Source organism: Antechinus flavipes, chromosome 4 (genome assembly GCF_016432865.1).
Source record: "Antechinus flavipes isolate AdamAnt ecotype Samford, QLD, Australia chromosome 4, AdamAnt_v2, whole genome shotgun sequence".
Taxonomy (NCBI): domain Eukaryota; kingdom Metazoa; phylum Chordata; class Mammalia; order Dasyuromorphia; family Dasyuridae; genus Antechinus; species Antechinus flavipes.
The window spans coordinates 453670466-453691899 of record NC_067401.1 but is presented as its reverse complement, the minus strand read 5'-3'; positions in this window follow the sequence as shown (position 1 = coordinate 453691899).

Here is a 21434-nt window from a genome sequence, read left to right as displayed (position 1 = left end):
TTTCTCTGTACAATGTATTCTTGGTTCTGCTTTTTTTTTTTTCATTCTGCATCAGATAATGTAAATCTTTCTAGGCATTTCTAAAATTGCTTGTTCATCTTTTTTTATAAAACAACAATATTCCATTACCTTCATATAAAGTTTGGCAGTTGGATCCCTAAGTATTTTATTTTGTCTACAGTGATTTTAAATGGACCTTCTCTTTTTCTTGCTGATGGGCTTTGTCAGTAATATATACAAATGCTGATGAATTGTATTTATTTTATATCCTGCAACATTGCTAAAGCTATGAATGGTTTCCAGGGGGTTTTTGGATGGTTTTCTAGGATTCTCTAAGCATATTATCATATCATCTGCAAAGTGATAATTTTATTTCCTCATTGCCTATTCTAATTCCTTCAATTACTTTTTTTCTTCTTTTCCTATTGCTAAAGCCACAACATTTCTAGTACAATGTTGAATAATAATAATGATAGTGGGTATTCCTGATCTTCCCCACCCCCGATCTTATTGGGAATGCATCCAGTTTCTCTCCATCACAAATAATGCTTGATGTAGGCTTTATATGTGGATTTAAGGAAAGCTCCCTTTATCCCTTTGCTCTCTAATGTTTTTAATGTGATTGTCAAAAGCTTATTCTGCACATATTGAGATTGTCATATGATTTCTTTTGGTTTTGTTATCGATATGGTCAATGATGGTAATGATTTTCTGATATTGAACCAACCCTGCATTCCTGGTACAAATTCCATTTGGTACTAGTTGCTGATAAGTTGCTGTAATCTCTTTGTTAATGTCTTATTTAAAATTTTTGTGTCAATTTTCATTAGGAAGATTTCTGTGTAATTTTTTCTCTGTTTTGGCTGTTCTTGATTTAGGGTATCAGTACCATATTTGTGTCCTAGAAGGTATTTGGCCAGACTTCTTTTATACCTAATTTTTCTAAATAGTATCAGAATTAATAGTTCTTTACATGTTTGGTAGAATTCAATTGTCAATCCATCTGACCCTTGAGATCTTTTTCTTAGGGGATTCTTTAATGAATTGTTCCATTTCTTTTTCTAAAATAAAATGATTTAAGTAATTTATTTCCTCTTCTGCTAACCTGAGAAAATTATATTTTTGTGAATATCCATCCATTTTTGTTAGATTGTCAGGTGTTTTGCCATACAATTGGGCAAAATAGCTTACAATTATTACTTTTAACTTCTTTTTCATCAGTATTAAGTTCACCCTTTTCATTCATGATGCTGGTGATTTGTTTTTTGTTTGTTTGTTTCATTTTTCTGATGAAATTAAACAGAGGTTTATCTATTTTCTTGTGTTGTTTTTCATAAAACCAATTCTTAGTTTTATTTATTCAAGTTTTCTTAATATCTATTTTATTCACTTCTCCTTTGAGTTTCAGAATTTTTAATTTGATATTTAATTCTTTTTTTTTTTATTGTGTTCTTTTTCTAGCTTTTTAGTTGCATGCCCAATTCAGTGATCTCCTTTTTCTCTGTTTTATTCATGTAGATATTTAGTTATATAAACTTTCCTCTGAGAACTGCTTTGTCTGCATCCCAGAGATTTTGCTACATTGTCTCATTATTATCATTTTCTTGAATGAAAGTATGGATTGTTTCAGTGGTTTGTTGTTTGGCCCACTCATTCTTTAGAATTAATTATTTAATTTCTAATTGGTTTTTAGTCTATATTTCCCTGATCCTTTATTGAATATAAATTTTATTGCATCATTTTCTGCAAAGAAAGCATTTACTATTTCTGCCTTTCTACATTTGATGGAGGGTTTTTATGCCCTATTATATAATCTTTTTTGTGTGTTGTGTGTGTAGGTGCCATATACTGCCAAGAAAAAAGTTTATTCCTTTCTGTTCTTATTCAATTTTCTCCAGAGGTCTATCATATCTAGGTTTTCTACAATCCTATTAACCTCCCTGTTTCTTTCTTGTTTATTTTGTGGTTAGGTTTGTCTGATTCTGAGAGAGGAAGATTGAGGTCCCTCACTATAATAGTTTTACTCTCTATTTCTTTCTGTCACTGGCTTAACATCATCTTTAACAATTTGCCTGCTCTAACACCTGGTGCATTGTTACTACTTCTCTTTTCTTAACAGAGTTTTTTAATCCACTTACCCATTTCTGTCATCCCTTCCCAGATCTCTTATCTTCTTCCATAGGGTTTCTGCCCTCCCTTCTGTCCTGTTCCTCCCTTTTCTTTCCTCTTTCTTCTCCTAATTTTTTATAAGGTTAGATAAATTTTTATACCCAACTGAATAACTGGATGTTATTCTCTCTTAGAGCCAAAACTTATGAGCTCAACCTTCAGAAAATGCTCGCCTCCTTCTTTCTTTCCCTCAGATTTAATAGGTTGATTGTACCACTTCCTGTAAACTAATTTTCCTACTATTTTCCTTTTCTCTTTTTCTAGTACAGACCTCTTCCCACCCCTTATTGTTTTTTCTTTGATGTCATCACATCAGAGTCCATTCACAACCATACCCTCAATCCATTATGCCCTTGGTGTCAGATAAAGTTCTTAAGAATAAGAAAATTATATATATGTGTGTGTGTGTGTGTGTGTGTGTGTGTGTGTGTGTGTGTGTGTAAAATCCCCCTATCTGTTCATTTGTAGATAAAATATTCTCTTTAGTTTTCTTTTCTTTTCTAAGCTGTTGACTCTCTCATGCATACTTCTCATTTCCTTTCATTTTTTTTCTTCTACCTATCTTATCTGTTTTTTAAAGTCTTTTAAGAGAACTTCCAAGAAGCTTCTTTGGGCTTGAGACAAAATCCTATTGCTCTTTGAGATTTCTTATGTGGACATTCTTTCCTCCTCTGAATTTGTGTTTTGGTCTGCCCTTTCATCATAGTAGCTTTTTATGGTCAAGGTTCTTGTCTATTTCTTACTCATTTTCTTTCCTTTTCTATATATATAAAACATCCCCTCCCCCTACTTACCCCTCCCCCCCCACACCTAGTGTTTGTACGGAGTAGCTTTACCTACCCTTTTTAGGAAACAGCCTTGATATCCTGAGTTTGCCTTCTGAGGCTGCCCCCATGATTTGTTCCTCTACTGAGCCAGGACTGAGGGTCTTAGTTACTGATTTGCTGTTATTAAGACCCTCTCACCACCTTTCCCAGAGTCTATCTGAACAGGGCTGAACACTCTTTTCAGCCCACTGAGACTTACCTTTCTTAAAGTTTGTTTGTTTGTTTTTTTTTTAATTCTGTTTTAAGATGGGAGAGTGGCTAATTCCATCAGATTCTGTTCACAAGCTTGGCTTCATGTGGTTTTCAATCAGTAACTAAGACCCTCAGTCCTGGCTCAGTAGAGGAACAAATCATGGGGGCAGCCTCAGAAGGCAAACTCAGGATATCAAGGCTGTTTCCTAAAAAGGGTAGGTAAAGCTACTCCGTACAAACACTAGGTGTGTGTGTGTGGGGGGGGTAAGAAGGGGGAGGGGATGTTTTATATATATAGAAACAGAGAGCTCAAGCAAGTTTCTAATTCTTTATTATCATTAGTACTCAAATGTTTATGTTAAGTATTTATGTGCTTAATAAATGCTTCCCTGATTGAAAGGATTTTGAATTTGAATGGGGAAATTCATGGAAATTGTAAATTTGTACATTTCTATTAATCTTAACTCAGGTAAGAATTCATTTAGCCTATATTTAGGAAATCCTAAAGAACCAATTAAAAAAATTATAACAATTTAAAACTTTAACAAAGTTGCAAAATATAATATAAACCCACATAAATTGTTGGCTTTTCTATGTTTTCAGAAAAGTCCACTAGCAAGATATAGAAAGAGAAATCCCATTTAAAATAAGTGTAGATTCTATAAAATATTTGCAAATCTACCTGCCAAGACAAAAGCAGAAAATATATAAACATAATTACAAAATGCTTTCCAAGAAATAAAGTTAGCTCTAAACAATTGGAAGAATATCAAGTTCTCTTGGGAAGTCTGAGCTAATATATAAAAATGATAACTCCACCAAGATAATCTACTTATTTAGGGTGATATCAATTAAACTCCCAAGAAATGATTTTATGGAGCCAAAAAAGTAATAACAAAATTCATCTGGAAGAACAAAAACAACAACAACAACAAAAATCAAGAATTTCAAGGGAATTAATGAAAAAAAAATACAAATGAAGGTGGACTAGCTGTACTAGACCTAAAATTATATTATAATACTATGGTCACAGAACCATTTGGTACTGAATTATAAATAGAATAGTAGATCAGGGGAATAGGTTAGGTTCACAAGACAATAATCAATGACTATTAATTATTTATTATTATTATTAATTATTAAATCTAGTATTTGATAAACCCAAAGACTTCAGCTTCTGAGATAAGAACTCACTATCTGACTTTTTTTTTTAACAGAAAAACTGGAAAATAGTGGCAGAAACTGGCATTAACCATCATCTAACTCCCTGTACCAAGATAAGGTGAACACAGGTTCATGACTTAAATAAAAAGGGTGATGATACCATAAGCAAAGTAGGAGAATAAGCGATAGTCAACCTATTATATCTGTGGGGAAGGGAGGAATTATGGCCACCGAAGAACTTGAAAACATTATGAAATGCAAAATGGATAATTTTGTTAACATTAAATTAAAAAGATTTTTTACAAATAAAACCAAAAGACAATATAAGAAAGGAAACAAGGCTTGGGGGGGAAATGCATCCAGTCTTTCTGATAATGACCCCGTTTCTAAAATGTATAGACAATTCACTCAAATTTGTAAAAAAATATATTCCATTCTCTAATAGATAAATGATCAAAGGATATAAATAGACACTTTTCAGATGAATAAATTAAAGTTGTTTCTAGACAATTGAAAAATCTATTGATTAGAGAAATGCAAATTAAAGCAAGTCTGATTTAACTGCTATATTCCTTTCAACTTGGCCCAGATGACAGGAAAGGAGAATGATAAATGTTGAGGGAATGTGGAAACACTGAGGCACTAATACATTATTGGCAGAGTTGGGAACTGATCCAACCATTCTGGAGAACAATTTGCAACTATGCCCAAAATGGTATGAAATTATGCATACTCTTTGATCCAGCACTTTCTCTACTAGGTCTAAATCCCAAAGAGATCTTAAAAAAGGGTTAAGAACCCACATGTGCCAAAGAAATTTTTTTTAATCCTTTTTGTACTGACAAAGAACTGGAAATAGAAACGATTCCCTTAAGTTATGGAATATGGATGTAATAAAATATTATAGTTCTACTAGGAATGACAAACAGACTGATTGCAGAAATTCCTGGAAAGATTTGCATGAACTGATACTTAGTGAAGGGAACAGAACTAAGAGAACATTATACATAGAAACAACAAGATTATGTGATGATTAACTATGATGGATTTAATTTTTTTCAACAATGAGGTGATTCAAGGTGATTTCAACAGGCTTGTGATGGAAAGAACCATTCATATCCAGAGAGAATTATGGAGACTGAATTTAGATGAAAGCATAATATTTTCACCTTTCTGCACTGTTGTTGTTAATTTGCTTGCTTTTCTTTGTTTTCTTTCATGTGTTTTTCCCCCTTTTTATCTTATTTTTCTTGCTCAGCATGAAAAATATGGAAATATGCTTAGAAGTATTCCAGATGTTTAACTTATCATTTGTTTTCTAGGAAATAGGGGACAGGAGGAAAAGGAGAAAAATTTATAAGACCATGTTTTGCAGTGGTGAATGTTGAAACATCTTTATATATATTTGGAAAAAATAAAAGGCTATTTTTAAAACAAATACATATGGCCATATTCTAGGAGATAGTAATGAAATGCTAGTATTTCCCAAGTCCAAAGTCCAGGAGAGATGTACATAGTAGACATGTTAACTCAGCAGAATTACACAGAAAAAAATGGTGGAAAATATAGTGTCATCCATATTTTTGCCTGGGAAAATATGTAGACTCATCAAGCATTAAAAGATATTATCTAAGGTATTATTTACTGGTTTCAAAAGGTTTAGGGGATTCAAAGGCACATCATTAAATTAATAGATAGCCATTTTATTAAAGAACTACTCCATGGAATTCATGATACTAGATTTGAGGAAAATAACTAGAGAAGCAAAGAGTCTTTGTCTTTTGGAAGTTTATCATTAATTGAGTACAGACAAATGAATACTTAAAATAATGTATTGCGTACTTACCATGTGCAAATCAATAAATATTTATTAAGCATCTATTATATGCCAAATACTGTGTTAGATACTGGGGATTCAGAATGAAGTTAAATACTGTCCTGCCTTTGTGGAACTTTTACTTTATTAAGTAATAGAAATTGAAATGAAAAGGAAGAAAATACCTATTTACAAAACTGTGACATTTTGTAGACTTCACAGTCTAATAAAAGAAAGAATCAATTTAGGTTTTAGATGCAAGCTAGATGTAAGAACATGCAGTTTTTTGGATATGATGATAAAACAGATTGCAATCTACCTTCTTTAATATTCCTACTGATACAATGATATCCTCTGATTTTGTTATATTTTTGCATTTATTCCATTTATTTATTTTGTTTTTCCCAGTATCATATAAAAAAACATTTTGTCATTTATTTTTTTTAATTTTGAGTTCCAGATTCTCTTCCTTGCTCCCTCTCCAAACTTTATATTGAAAAAGCACATGTTAAGTCATGCAAAACATTTCCATTGAAGTCATGTTGTTTAAAAAAAAAAAGCATTGATTCTTTCTTGATCTGGGTGAGGCGGGGAAAAAGATCTCAAGAAAAATTAAGGAAAAAAGTGTGCTTCCATCTGTTTTTGAACACAATCAGTTCTTTCTCTGAATGTGGATATAATTTTTTCATCATATATACTTCAAAGTAATCTTGAATTATTGTATTGCTGAGAATAACAAAGTCATTCAGCTGATAATCACACAACATTGCTATAACTTTGCATATAGTACATTTTACTCTGCGTGAAACTATGGAGGATTTAGAAGGTTTTTCTGAGAATATCCCATTTACCATTTCTTATAGAATAACAATATTCCATCATAATCACACCACAATTTTTTTTAAAATTCCACAAATGATAGGCATTCCCTCAATTTTCAATTTTCCCTGAGAAAACAGCTGCTATCAATATTTATGTACATATATGTCCCTTTACTTTAAAATATATATATTTTGTGATGTCTAATAGTGGTTATGTCAACGGGTATATACATAGTTTTTTAGCCCTTTGGGCATTGCTCCAAATTGTTTTATAGAATGGTTGAATCCGTTCACAATTCCAACAACAATTCATTAATTTTCCATTTTCCCCACATTTTCTCCAACATTTGTCCTTTGCCTTTTCAGACTTATTAGGCAATTTAATTATTATTTTAATTTTTAAAATTATTTTATGTTATTATTGTAATTTGCTTTTCTCTTAATAGAACATTTTATATGGCTGTAAATAGCTTGATTAGTTGATCTGAAAACTGTTCCTATCTTCTGATCAGTTATCAATTAAGGAAATGCTCTTTTAAAAAAATTGATTTAGTTCCCTATTAGAAATAAAGCCTTCTTATATCTTACAAAATTACTTTTGATAACTATATTTTCCTTTTTTTATTCTGTGCCCTCTCTCCTTTCCTCCTTTCTCTTCTCAAAAGTGTTTTGCTTCTGATCATACATTCCCCCAATATGCACTCTATTTAATCATCCTCCTCCACCCTTCACATATAACATACTTTCTGCTTGGTAAAATCGATTTCTATACCCATGCTGACCATGTACATTATTAGTTCTTTGAGCAAATTCTGAAGAGAATAAGGTTCACCTACTCTCTGTTTCTTCTTCCTCTTCCTTTCCACTGCAAAATCTTTTTCTCACCTCTTTTTGATAGATAATTTATGCAATTCTATCTCACCCTTCTCCCATTTGCCCGTATAATCCTCTCACCCCTTAATTTTATTTTTTTAGATATTGTCTCTTCATAATTTACTTTACACTTATGCCCTCAGTCTGTATAAACTTTTTTCTAAATTTCCTAGGAATATGAAAGTTCATTTACAAGTGTCATCCTCCCATGTAGGAATATAAATAGAATATGCTTATTAATAATTATTTTCCTTTCCTTATGACGCCTTTATTCTTTTCCTGAGCCTTGTATTTGAAAATCATATTTTATATTCAGCTCTAGTCTTCTCATAATGAATGCTTGAAAATCCTCATTTTCATTGAATTTCCTCTTTTCCCCTTATTATTATTATCAGGTGTGTGGGTGGTGATGCTTGGTTATAATACTAACTCCTTTCCTATCTAGTATACCATATTCCAAGCTTCCTATCTTTTAGTAAAGAAGCTGCTAAGCGTTGTGTTACCCTAACTGTGGCTCCACTATATTTGAATTGTTTCTTTCTGGATGCTTGCAATTTTTTCTCCTTGGCCTGGGAATTATGTAATTTGACTATAATATTTCCTGAATTTCTCATTTTGGGATCTTCTTCAAGAAGTGATTGATTCTTTCAATTTATATTTTACCCTTTGAGTCTAGAACAAAAAGGATATGAAAAAGACAATTTTAAATCCTGTTAATTAGATAAATGCAAATTAACTCTGAGATACCACTACATATCTCTCATAAAGACTAATTTGACAGGAAAAGATAATTACAAATGTTGAAGGGGATGTGGGAAAACTGGAGCACTGATATATTGTTGGTGGAACAGATACAAATATTTTGGAGAACAATTTGGAACTATGCCTAAAAGAATATCAAACTGAATATGCTTTGATTGGAAAAGTAGTATCTCTGTTGGGCCAGCATAAAGGGCTGAATCTCTGAGCAGATGCACTTAGATAACTGAGCACTTAAGGCTAATTATTTATTGGGCAATACTTTATTAGTATAGGCTTGGAAAATGGCCCACCCCACTACTCTGTGCTGGCTTGATCTGTTGATGTATAGAGAGATTTGGAGGAGGGATTAGAGGGTGGAGTAAGACAAGCCAGGTGACTCCTGGCCAAGAGAGAAAGAAGAGAAGTGTGGAGATGCCTAGGTCCATTTCTCTGATTTCGACCAAGAATAAAGACCAAGGATTTTTGCTTATCCTGACTCTGGCTGATTCTAAAATGTCCAGGGTGTTTACTCGGTCTTCACAGGCCAGTGTCCCAAAAGGATCATAAAAAGGGAAGGGGACCTATATGCACAGATATGATTTTTCCAGTCTTTTTTGTAGTGGCAAGGAACTGGAAACTGAATGGATGTCCATCAATTGAGGAATGGTTGAATTAGTTATGGTATGTCACTGTTATAAAATATTATTTTTCTATAAGAAATGACCAGCAGGGTTATTTCAGATAATCCTGGAGAGACTTACATGAACTGACACTAAGTGAAGTGAATAAAACTAAAGAGCATTTTATATAGCGAGAACAAGATTAAATAATGATCCACTGTGATGGACTTGACTCTTTTCTTTTTTTTTTTAATTGATAAAAGAGGTTTATTATTGGGTAAGCAAGGTTAAAGTATAGGTGAAAGTAAGAGATAAGGAGGGCACTGGACAGAGGGTCCAGTGAACAGAGGGTCCTCACATGGCTAGCATGTTTGGAATCTCTGCCAACTTGACTCTTTTCAACAATGAGATGATTCAGGCCAATTTCAGTAGACTTTTCATGGAGAGAGCCATCTGTATTCAGAAAGAGAGCTGTGGAGATTGAATGTGGATCACAACATAGGTTTTTTACCTTTGATGTTGTTGTTTGCTTGACTTTTGATTTCTCTTTTTTTTTTCCTTTTTTTGATCTGCTTTTTCTTGTGCAGCATGATAATTGTGGAAATATGTGTAGAATTACACATGATTAACATACAGTGGATTGCTTACTGTCTAGGGGAGAGGGGTAGGAAGAAGGAAGGGAGAAAATTTGGAACACAAGGTTTCCCAGGGTGAATTTTGAAAACTATCTTTGCATGAATTTTAAAAATAAAAAGATTTTATTAAAAACAAAGAATATCAGGAGAGTGTTTCTTGATAATTTCTTGAAAGATTATTTCCAGGCTCTTTTTTAATTTTTCAAGTAGAACAATAATTTTTCAACAATCTCTCTTTTTTATTATTTAATTTTTTTCTAATAAATTTATTTATTTTTAATTCACTTTACTTTATAAATCATGTGTGAGAGAAAAATCAGAGCAAAAAGGAAAAATCATGGAAAAGATTTTTTAAAAAGCAGGAAAAAGAAGTGAACAGCATTCATTGATTTACATTCAGTCTTCATAGTTCTTTTCTTCTGGATTAAGATGGCATTTTCTGTCCAAAATCTATTGGGATTGCTTTGGATAATGGAACCACTGAGAAGAATCAAGTCTTTCTTAGTTGGGCATCACACATTTTTGCTATTATTGTGTACAATGTATTAAGCTAGTCAGAAGGATCTCACACTGAGAAAGGTTTGTTGTTTTACCCAAATAGATCCAGTAAATAGTCCTTGTTCACAGTCCCAGAGTAAGAAGCAATACTAGGACATGAGAACTTATATTCAGAATGGAACAGGTACCCTTGTAGTCACTCACAGACCAGAGCATAAGCTTGGAGAGTAATAAGCACACTTCTCCATGGATCATACCACTTTGGAAGAACTGAAAACTTAGAGAACTCCAGAAGGAGCTCTAAAAATAGTGGTACAAAATCCCTGGAGTTTGGGACAATTTACCCTCTATCTCAGAAAGAAAGTCCTTTTTTAAAAAGAATTAAAAGCTGGATAATAAGCTGAAAAAATGAGAGAGAAAAATATTCTGATCCTGAAAAGTTTTTATGATAATAAGCAAGATAAAAACATACACTCAGAAAAAGACAATACAATCAGAAGTCCTTTGTGCAAAGCTTCCAAGAAAAACAAAAAGTAGTTTATGTCTTGCAAGACCTCAAAAGGGATTTTGAAAATTAAGTAAGAAATGAGAAATAAGAAAGAGAAACGAGAGTGATATTAAAAAAACAAACAAACAAACAAACAAAAAGCACAAAAAGGTAACGAGAAAATTGCCTTAAAAAGCAAAAATAGGCCAAATGGAAAAAAAGGCACAAAAGCTCACTAAAGAAAATAATTCCTTAAAAATTAGAATTGCACAAATGGAAACTTAAAACTTTATGAAAGTCAAAATGTGATAAAACAAAACAGAAAGAATGACAACAAAATAGAAAACAAGTTAAAATATCTCACTGGAAAAACAACTGACCTGAAAAATTGATGCAAGACAGATAATTTTCCTAATTGATAAATGGCCAAAGGCTAAGACTTCTGGAGGCTGTGGCCACCATTGCTGTGGCTGCTGCCATTGCTATGGTTCCCAGGCCTGCTCCTCATTTCCTGGTTTCCCAAGGCCCTCTATCTTAGTAAGACAAAACTTCCCTCTCGAACTTCTAAGTCTTATTAGGTGTCTGTTGGTGGAGGCTCTGGAAACCACGGGTACTGCCATTAATACAAAGAGTCCAATCCTGCTCCTGTTTGGCTTGGATCAGAGTTATGTTGACATGACCTGCACCAGGACTCTGGAGTTCTCTCACTGTGATGCAGCAGACTTCCCCTGCTGACTTTCTAAGTTTCCTTCAGGTGGAAAATTGTTTCACTACATCTTTTTATGGGTTCTGAATCTCTAACACTTGGTAAAGTCGTTGTTTAAATGTATTGGCTCAGGTGAGTCCCTGCCTTTAACTTATCACTGTGACTCTGCCTCCATATTTTATGATTTTGAACCAATCAGCAGCAGCAAGTGTCTTTTTGGTGTCTAATACTTTTGATTACAGTAATATCAAAAATGGTTGCAAGGCTTCAGCTTTACAGAAGCTGGTTTCCTAGATAGTGGCTCTCAGTTAGATTCACTGCCATTCCAAATCTATTGGGTTTAGGTCCCAAGGGGCCTCTTTCAGTTTCTGAGGTGACATGATGGTCAAGATATTTATGGGTGTTTGACTTGCCTCACACATGCTGCCTCCGGTCTGCATCAGGCTTTGTCTTTCTACTTTAGTTAGCTTGGCCTGTAGAACCTATGCAACAGAGTTATTGGGTATGATGGCCTTTTACAAATGGCCTATTAATGAGGAAATAGGATCAGTGATCTGAGGGGTGAGAGTGTTATCTCTCAAATAGCTTCCTCTTAGCTATTTATTGTAAACCCATGTTCTACAGTGGTTTCTGATGGTGATAAGAAAGTTGGATCCCCTTTTTACAATGACTTCTCAATAATAGTTAAGGTGCTGAGCTAGAGACAACTTGTGTTTTTGATGGGGGTGAGGATTATTTTCCCAAAATTTTCATGTTCATAGTTCTGGGCTATAATGCACATATGGCTCATGCAAGGTGACAAGACAGTGAGAAACTGTAATCTTTAGATATAACAATAAATTTTCAAACTTAGATACACAATTCCTTGGTGGATATCTAATGTATATTATAAAGAGACAACATAGCTTAATGAAAAGGGAAGTAAATGAGGAATTAGGAAGAAGTGGCTTTAAATCTTGACAACTTTGTACTAGATTTATGAATTTGGACAAGTCACTTCTCTATGTTTCTGTTTAACTATGGAATGAGGGAGTTAGAATAAATGTCATTTTGAGTTCACTCCCAGCTCTAGTTTGATGTTTGCATATCTAAAATTTGTTTCATAGTATTTTCAGCTTTACTATTATCTATATATTTACTATATATACTATATATCTATATATATATATTTACTATATATTGACTTAATTTACTTATCTGAAAATGAATCCAGACTCACCTGCCTAATTGCCAGGCAGACAAGTCAAGATTCATTTTCAAAGCCAAAAGTTATTATTATTAATTTGTTTTGGTACTAAATCCTAAGGACATTGCTCATAGTATCTTACCCTGACTCTTCTATGCTTATGTGCTCTGACAAATTGGCATGGGGGCTTAATATGATCATGCTAAAATAACCATCAAAATAATGTAAGGTTCTAATGGTGAGTTACATTGAACTTAAATAGAAATTGAAATGTATTGTAACTAGCACTAAGCAGTATCATCATTGAATCAAGAGGTATATTTAATTAGTGGCTAGTTTTAGAGTCAATTAGATTTGAATTTAAATTCTACCTCTGAAAAGGATTAGCTGTCTGAAAATGGGAAAGTCTTTTTTGCCTCAGTCTTTGCTGCAACTCTATAATATTCAGAGATAGATTTATAGTTGTTCATTTGTACCAGTGTAGGAGATTTTCATCCTGGGAAACTCCTATGCCAATAAATTCATAGGTGCAGAGCCCATTCATCACCAAATGTCCACTTATCTAAATATAAATGTACAATGTATACATTAAATTAGATCAGATAGCATAACACTTTATGTATATATTCAATAAAATACATGTTAGACATATAATATCATTTTCATATATTCCACATATAGATTTACCATATGTGCATGTCTTCGGTTATGGATTATGTATATGCACAATAATGAACAAAGAGTTTTGCCCCCCTCCCCCAAATAAGATTTTTCTAAAGATATTTTAAAAACCTGTGCCCTGAGTCATGGACTTTAGGCTGTTGTACACAGTTCTCTGTTACTGGGGAAAAAAAAAAAAAAAGCTTACAATCATAAAACAAGACAGATGATAAAAGGAATAATGCTTTGTTTGGCTTCAGGGCATTCATTTCCTCCATTTTCATTATCTAAAATTCAATTATTCCTGGTACAGAAAGGTAAAGAACAATTGACATGAATTCCCATGGAAAAAATGAAAGAAAGAATTTTATCCATTTCTCCTGTAATGATATCAGCTAGCTACACCAGCTCATATCACCATGTCCATGATAAAAATAAGATCATTTTAGATTGACTCTCACAACGAGACAAAACCACCTCAAAGTTATGGTCAATGTAAAAGTTTAAATGGAGTATAATATTTAAATGTGTAACTTTATGAGAAATTACAAGAGTCATAGTCATTTTTATTTTGTCAGGATGTATGGTTAGAGCATGGTGCTTTTTTTTAATAGAAGAGAAAATTTTACTTGGCCCTCAGCTACAAGGGCACAGTCAGTATAAATACTTGGGCGACCAGCTGGTGTGGACCCAAGCCCAGGATCATCAACTCTTTCTACTCTCCAAAGAGCTCTCCGGAATCTGTTAAAATTACCATTTTCAAGTATAAAAGACAGCAATATATATATACTTCTAATGAGCTTTCATTTGTCTTTCCATGGCAAGAAGTTTGAGCATCTCAAAACAATTGGGCCAATGTGACTTAATATATCATTTTGATCGGATTTTTCAAGGAGCCTAGTGCTACATTTATATAGTGCAATGTCAAACTCCATAAATCAACCTTGGAGACTAAGAATAATCGCATTTGTACAACCAAAGGCATGCAGAGAAAATCTTGTGCATAATTGCCACCTCTTCCTGGGCAGTCTTCCCTAATGCTTTGGCCTAAGTTTACAACCGTGACAATTCAGCTCCCATATTTCCCCCACCCAAGATACTCTTGGCATCTCTGCCTGCCACTAAACACATGTCCCAGAGACTATCCACACAAAGATTCAGAAATAAATCAAGGGAGTGTTTTACCTCCCAAGGTCTTCCTCTAATTGGGGGATCGGTGACAACAGAGCTGGGGTGAAGGGCAGAGTGTACCATAGATAATTCACACGTGCTTTCTGTCACCCTGATTCTCTCAGACATGCTCTAGGGGGTTTTCTTAGGGCAGAATTAAAGGTCTTCTGTCAGAAGCTTGGGAAATCTGAACCTGTTCCAGTAACATTATAATTTAAATCTTTAGAAACTATGGGAAAAAAAAGGAAAGTCAAGGAGTCTCACACGTACACATACCCACAAAAATGAAAATAAGATCTATAATTGGTACAGAGATGAACTCATTACAACTAGTTTTATTCTATACAAGTAGGCTACGAACAATCCCAATTCCATTTTTTTCTTCTTTTTATAGTATTTTATTTTTCCCCAGTTATATTAAAAAAAGTTTTAACATTTATTTTTTAAAACTTTGATTTCAAGATTTTCTCCCTTTCACCAAACCTCACTGAAAATGCAAGCAATTTAACGTAATAAACGTGTAGTTGTGCAGGACATTTCTGTAACAGTCATATTGTGAAAGAAAACATAGACCAAAAAAAAAAAAAAAACCGACAACAAACAAAAACATAAAGACTAACATTTTTTTTTTAAAGTATGCTTTTATCAGTATTCAAATACCATCAATTCTATCTTTGGGGATGGAAGCAGTTTTCACCATAAGTCTTTGAGAGTTCTCTTGGATCATTGTATTGCTGCAAGTAGTTAAGACATTCACAGCCGATCATCTAACAATATTGTTATTACTTGGTTCATAGTTCATTTCACTTTGTATCAGTTCATGGGAAGCCTTTCCAGTTTTTTTTTTCTGCTCATCATTTCTTATAATACAATAGTATGAATATTATAATATAATCACATACCAGCATTTGTTCCACTATTTCCCAGTTGATACACATCTCCTCAATTTCCAGTTTTTTGCCCCCAGAAACACCAGCTATATTTTTATACCATATGTTCTCATGTTCTTTTTCTTTATTTTTAATCTCTTTTGGGTTGCAGGCCTGGTAGTGGTATTGCTAGGTGGGGTTTTATAGCCTTTTGGGCATAGTTTTAAATTGCTCTATAGAGTTGTTAAATCATCTCTTAAATCCAGTTGTACATTAATGCCTCATTTTTCCCACATTCATTCCCATATTTGACATTTCCCTTGTTTGCCTTATTAGCCAATCTAATAAGTATGTATTAAAAGTTCAGTACATTTTTCTAGTCAATAGTGAATTAGAGTATTTTTTCATATGATTACAAATACTTCTTATTACTTCATCTGAAAACTATCCATATCTTTTGATCATGTATCAACTGGGGAAATGATTTATTTTGATAAATTTGATTCAGTTCTCTATATTTTTGAGAAATGAATCTTTTATCAGATAAACTTGCTTCATATTTTTCCCCACGATTACTCTTGCTAACTGTATTTTTTCCCTGTTTATTCTATTCTCTATCTTTCCTACCAAACTGTCCATCCTTAAAAGTGTTTTGTTTCTGACTATACTTCCCTCCCTCCTTTCCCTGCCAGTCTGCCCTCCTTTCTATCACACAAGACCTTCAATTATCCCCTTCCCTTCCTGTTTTCCTATAGAGTAAGGTCAATTTCTATGTCCAATTGAGTATATTTGTTTGCTGTATATGAGGATTTAGGCTCTTTGAACCATTTCTGATGAAAGATCATTTACTCCCCTATATCTTCCCTCTCTTCCCCTCAACTATAAGTTATTTCCTTTCTCTTCTATGTGTGATGACTTACTCCATTCTACTCCTTTTTCTCTCTCCATTACATTATACTTTGATCCTTAATTTAAAAATACACACACACACACACACACACACACACACACACACACACATATATATACACATACATGCACATACTCCTTCTAACTGCCCTAATAATGAGAATGTTCTTATGAATTATTAGTATCTTCCCATTAGAAATGTGAACAGTTTAACCTTATTAAGTACTTAATGATTTCCTTTTGCTGTTTACTTTTTAATGCTCCCCTAGAATCTTGTGTTTGAAAGTCAAATTTTCTATTCAGCTCCTATCTTTTTATCAAGAAAGCTTAAAAGTTCTTGATATCCTTAAGTATCTTTTTTGGCCCTGAAGAATTTTATTCCATTTTGCTGAATAAACAATTCTTGATTGTAATCCTAGCTCCTTTGCCTCCCAGAAAATACTCACTCTGTCTAAATAATCTGATCCTTTAATGTACTGTGTTTTCCTGACATTAGGTTGATGATACTTGAATTGCTTCTTTCTGGATACTTCAGTATTTTCTCCTTGACTTGGGAGTTCAGGAATATTGCTATAATATTCCTGGAATTTTTCATCTTGGGATATCTTTCACAAAGTAATTGATAGATGTTGCAATCTTTATTTTACCCTCTGTTTCTAGAATATCATGGCAGTTTTACTTGACAGTTCATTGAATGATTATGTTTGTGCTCTTTTTCTGTTTATGGTTTTCAAGTAGGTATTATTGCTTGATTTCTCATAATGTCATTAGCTTCTATTTGCTCAATTCTAATTTTGAAGGAATTATTTTTCAGTGAGCTTTGATACCTACTTTCCAATTTGTCCAATTATACTTTGAAAGGAGTCATTTTCTTTTTTTTTTCTTTATTTTTTTTTAATTTTACTCAATAAAGACTTTTTTTTCCCCTTCAATACAATTTTTGTCTCTATTTCTATTTAGTAAATTCTGTTTCTTAAGGCATTCTTCTCAATGGCTTCTTGTACTTCCTTTACAATTTGGCCTATTCTGTTTTTAAGGTTTTATTGTCTTCAGTATTTTTTTTTTTTTGTCTCCTTCACCACGCTATTGACTTATTTTTCATGATTTTTTGTATCACTCTCTTTTTAATTTTTCCTCTATTTCTCCTATTTGATTTTCAAAATTCCTTTTGAGCTCTTCCATGGCCTGAGACCAATTCTTATTTTTCCTTGAGACTTTGGATAGAGCAATTTTGATTTTCTTATTTTCTTCCGAGTATGTGTTTTAATCATCCTTATCAACATTGTACCTTTGTATGGTCAGAATGTCATTCTTATTTTTGCTCATTTTCCCAACCTATTATTTAGCTTTTAACTTTCTTAAAGTAGGGTTCTGCTTCCGGGATAGAGTTTGCAATATCCCAAACTTTAGAGATTTTGTGAAACTATTTTCAGAGATTCTTCTAGGGTCCTGTAAGTTTGGCAGTTCTTCCAAGGTGATATGATTAAAGAAAAATAACTCTTCTGCTCTTTGCTCTGGTTTATGATTCACCATAAGCCTTTTTGTCTTCTCTAAAACTGTGAGAAGGACCCTGAACCATTGAGGCTGCAAGTTCTAGCCTGCTAATGTATCTCCTCACACCTGCCTGGATTACTATTCAGGAATGTGACTGTGGCTCCCAAAACCTGTTCCTGGTTAAATGCATTTTTGTCTGTGCTGGTAAGACCTGGATTGTACTGTGCTATTATTTCACCCTGATATGACAGAAATACTATGACAATTCAGAGTATCCTCTTTAGATACCAGGAAGAAATTCTGTCAGCTTTTAAAACAAAGAAATATCATTTCCTCTCTGGAGATCTGATTAACAAAATGCTTTTATTTGAAAACTCTTAAATGTCTCAAATCACTTAGGGGAAATACATATGCTTAGTTTTGGTTTGTCCTTATGCAGAAAATATTGCAGTTATCCAGCTGTTATCATTAGTTAGCAAACCCTAATTCCAAGCCTAGATTGTTCTACTATGTTGTTTATAATTTAATAGATACTTTGAAAAGAGGTAATGAGAAAATAGACAGAAACTTGAAGTCTAACATTATCTTCTTTCCCAGATCTTGAAGAGACACAGAAATTCCAAGAAGAGAGAATTCTCCCCATCCATGAAGCACAGTTACTGCAGAGAGAGCCATGCCATTAGAGAATAGGATGCCCTGTGTGATAAACAGAAAGTAGGACAGTTTGACTACGGGAAGGGATTAGTAAGTGGGAGAAATGTGCACTCATCCAGGAAAGATAAAAAAAATCCAGATTGTGAAAACATTTAAATTCTTAAAAAGAGAGATTTTTATTTTATCAAAGGAGTGCTGGAGTCACTGAATTTCTTAACCTATTGAGGGAAATGTTGAGAAGTGAACTTAAAGGATTTTAATTTGAATTTATGCTTAATAAGATAAATTACAATGGGAAAAAAGTTGATTCAAGGGATCACAATGAAAAAAACAACAACAACAAAACAACAACAACAACAACTTTGGTAAAAGTCTAAATGACCATCAGTGACAAACTAGATTAAGGGTGATTCTTTTAGGAATAAATAGTAGGGAGATAGATGAATTCTTCAGGGCATCAAAAATCATGGCATTTAGGGACTAAGAGAAAGTGAAGAATCCAAGCTTATCCCTACCTAGAGTACAAAGTCTGACTAGATCTCTAAGAAAAAAAAAAAAAAAGAAGGAAAGAAGGGTATATTCAAATGTAAAACTGAGTATGTTTTGGGCTGATAAGTTTAATTTTCCTATGTGATAAGTAACCTGATTTTCACACACCTTTGTTATGGGATGCTATCCTCAGTCATAGAGATCAGAGCCACACCTGCAAGACACACAGGGAGGCATTGAAAAGAAGCCAGAGGAAGAATGTTTCCATCTCTTAAATCTTTTGAATCCTTTAGGATTCTTGAGTCTCTTCAGCTGCTTCTGCCTGCCAGTAATGAGGCAGAAGATGAATAATGTCAACTCCACTTAAGGATGCTGAAGGGAGAATGAGACTGGAAAAAAAGTTAATATGAGAGGAGGAGAAAGTCTCCTTTCTGTCCTTATCTTCAGCTTGCTATATTAGATTATTCAGGGACTTTTTCTTGGGTAGATTATGGTACTCTCTCCTGGCTGTGCTGTTACTTTACTATTAATGGGAGTTTTTCATTCTGTTTTAGTTGATAAATCATCTCATGCCAATTTTTACTATTTGAGTTTTGCTACCAATTTTTATCGTCATTATTTCCTAAGTGTATATATTATAGAACTAGTATTTGCTGGAAGGGGTTCAATCATTGGACTTTATTGAGCCATCCTTTCATTAGTGATAAGAAGATTAGCTTGATACTTCAGTAACAATACTATATGATGATCAATTCTGATGAACATGGCCTTCTTCAACAATGAGATGAACCAAATCAGTTCCAATAGAGCAGTAATGAACTGAGCCAGCTACACCCAGTGAAAGAACTCTGGGAGATAACTATGAACCACTACATAGAATTACCAATCCCTTTATTTTTGTCTGCCTGCATTTTTTTATTTCCATCACAGGTTAATTGTACACTATTTCAAAGTCCAATTCTTTTTGTACAGCAAAGTAACTGTTTGGATATGCATACATATATTATATCTAACATATACTTTAACATATTTAACATGTATCGGTCTATCTGCCATCTAGGGGAGTGGGTGAGGGGAAGGAGGGAAAAAATTGGAACAAAGGTTTTGCAATTGTCAATGCTGAAAAATTACCCATGCATATATCTTGCAAATAAAAATCTATAATAAAAAAAAAATTTTAAAAAAGATTATCTTGGTTCCGAAAACCCCAAGACTAAAGATGTAGAAGCAAAAGAATAGATATAGTTGTGCTCCCCCATTTCCCTAAGGAGATCAAAGTAGCCAAACTTCAGGATCCTACCACCAGATTTCCCTCTTGCTAGAAAATAAAGTCTTTCTTGCAGAAGGAGAGGGAAGAAAAAAGTTGGAGATGTATATCCCCCTATCTGAGCCTCACAATTGCACCTTCAGATAAATAAGGGAAGAGTCAATCTTGCTTCAAAAATGTAAGTAGAAATGCTCAGTAGACAATTTGAGATAAAGCTCTAGAGACTAAAAAGGAAGGGAATAAAGATTTGAAATTCATCAGTGTCTTGAATGCTCAAGAAGAGGGATATTCAAATGATGGATTTATCCCTCCTGCTGTGGAGAGATCAAGATGGTTGGTTGTCTTGGAGAAGAGGTTGTTTTTTTTTTTTTTTTTAAATTTTGGAAAGGAATCCATGTTGTAAAATGTTGATAAATGACTGATTGAGGGAAGAGGGTAAAAGTTGAGTGAAATGGTGTATTCTGTCTTTCTCCGAGCCATTATAGAAATCAAAACTTCTCTAGAACATTTCCCCTTTCTGAGGGGCTCATTCCTCCCCCTCATCAGTATATATGTTTTCTGTACTTTGTCATTTATATGCTACTCTCCCCTATCAATTACAAAGCCAGTTCCTTGGAGAACAAGAAGTATCATTGCTTTGCATACCAAGCACTTAGCAAAGAGCCTGCTAAGTAGCAAGTGCTTAAGTGGGATCTAGACAAAGCTTATATGGAGCAGACATGGAAGGCCAGTGGGGAATCTAGCAGGTCTGATTAAATTTTTTTTTTTTCTAACAGCTATTTTCCCTCGAGATTTCTGGCCCTTCTCCCCCTGCCTCTTTTGCATTGCTCTCAGAAGACACCATAGGGATCCCTGTAGACCCAAGGATGCTGAAAAAGCAGCAGATGGTATATTTTGCTTATAATGATAATTTGACACATGCTCATTTACACTCTCTCCCCCCTTTTTTAAAAAATTCTATTCATGGCAAATAGAGTGGGGTGCATTTTGAACACTTTGTCCATTTCTTCAATTCAGGACCACTTCCTGGGATTTTTGAGATGACATAAGAATTGTCCTTCCACTTGCTTCTCTACTGCCATAGAAGAAAAACATCTCAAGACAGAAAATAATCTCTGAAGTAAAGGGGAAAAAATCCACAATAGTCCAAGTACAAATTTTAACTGATTCCACATGAAAGAAATTTG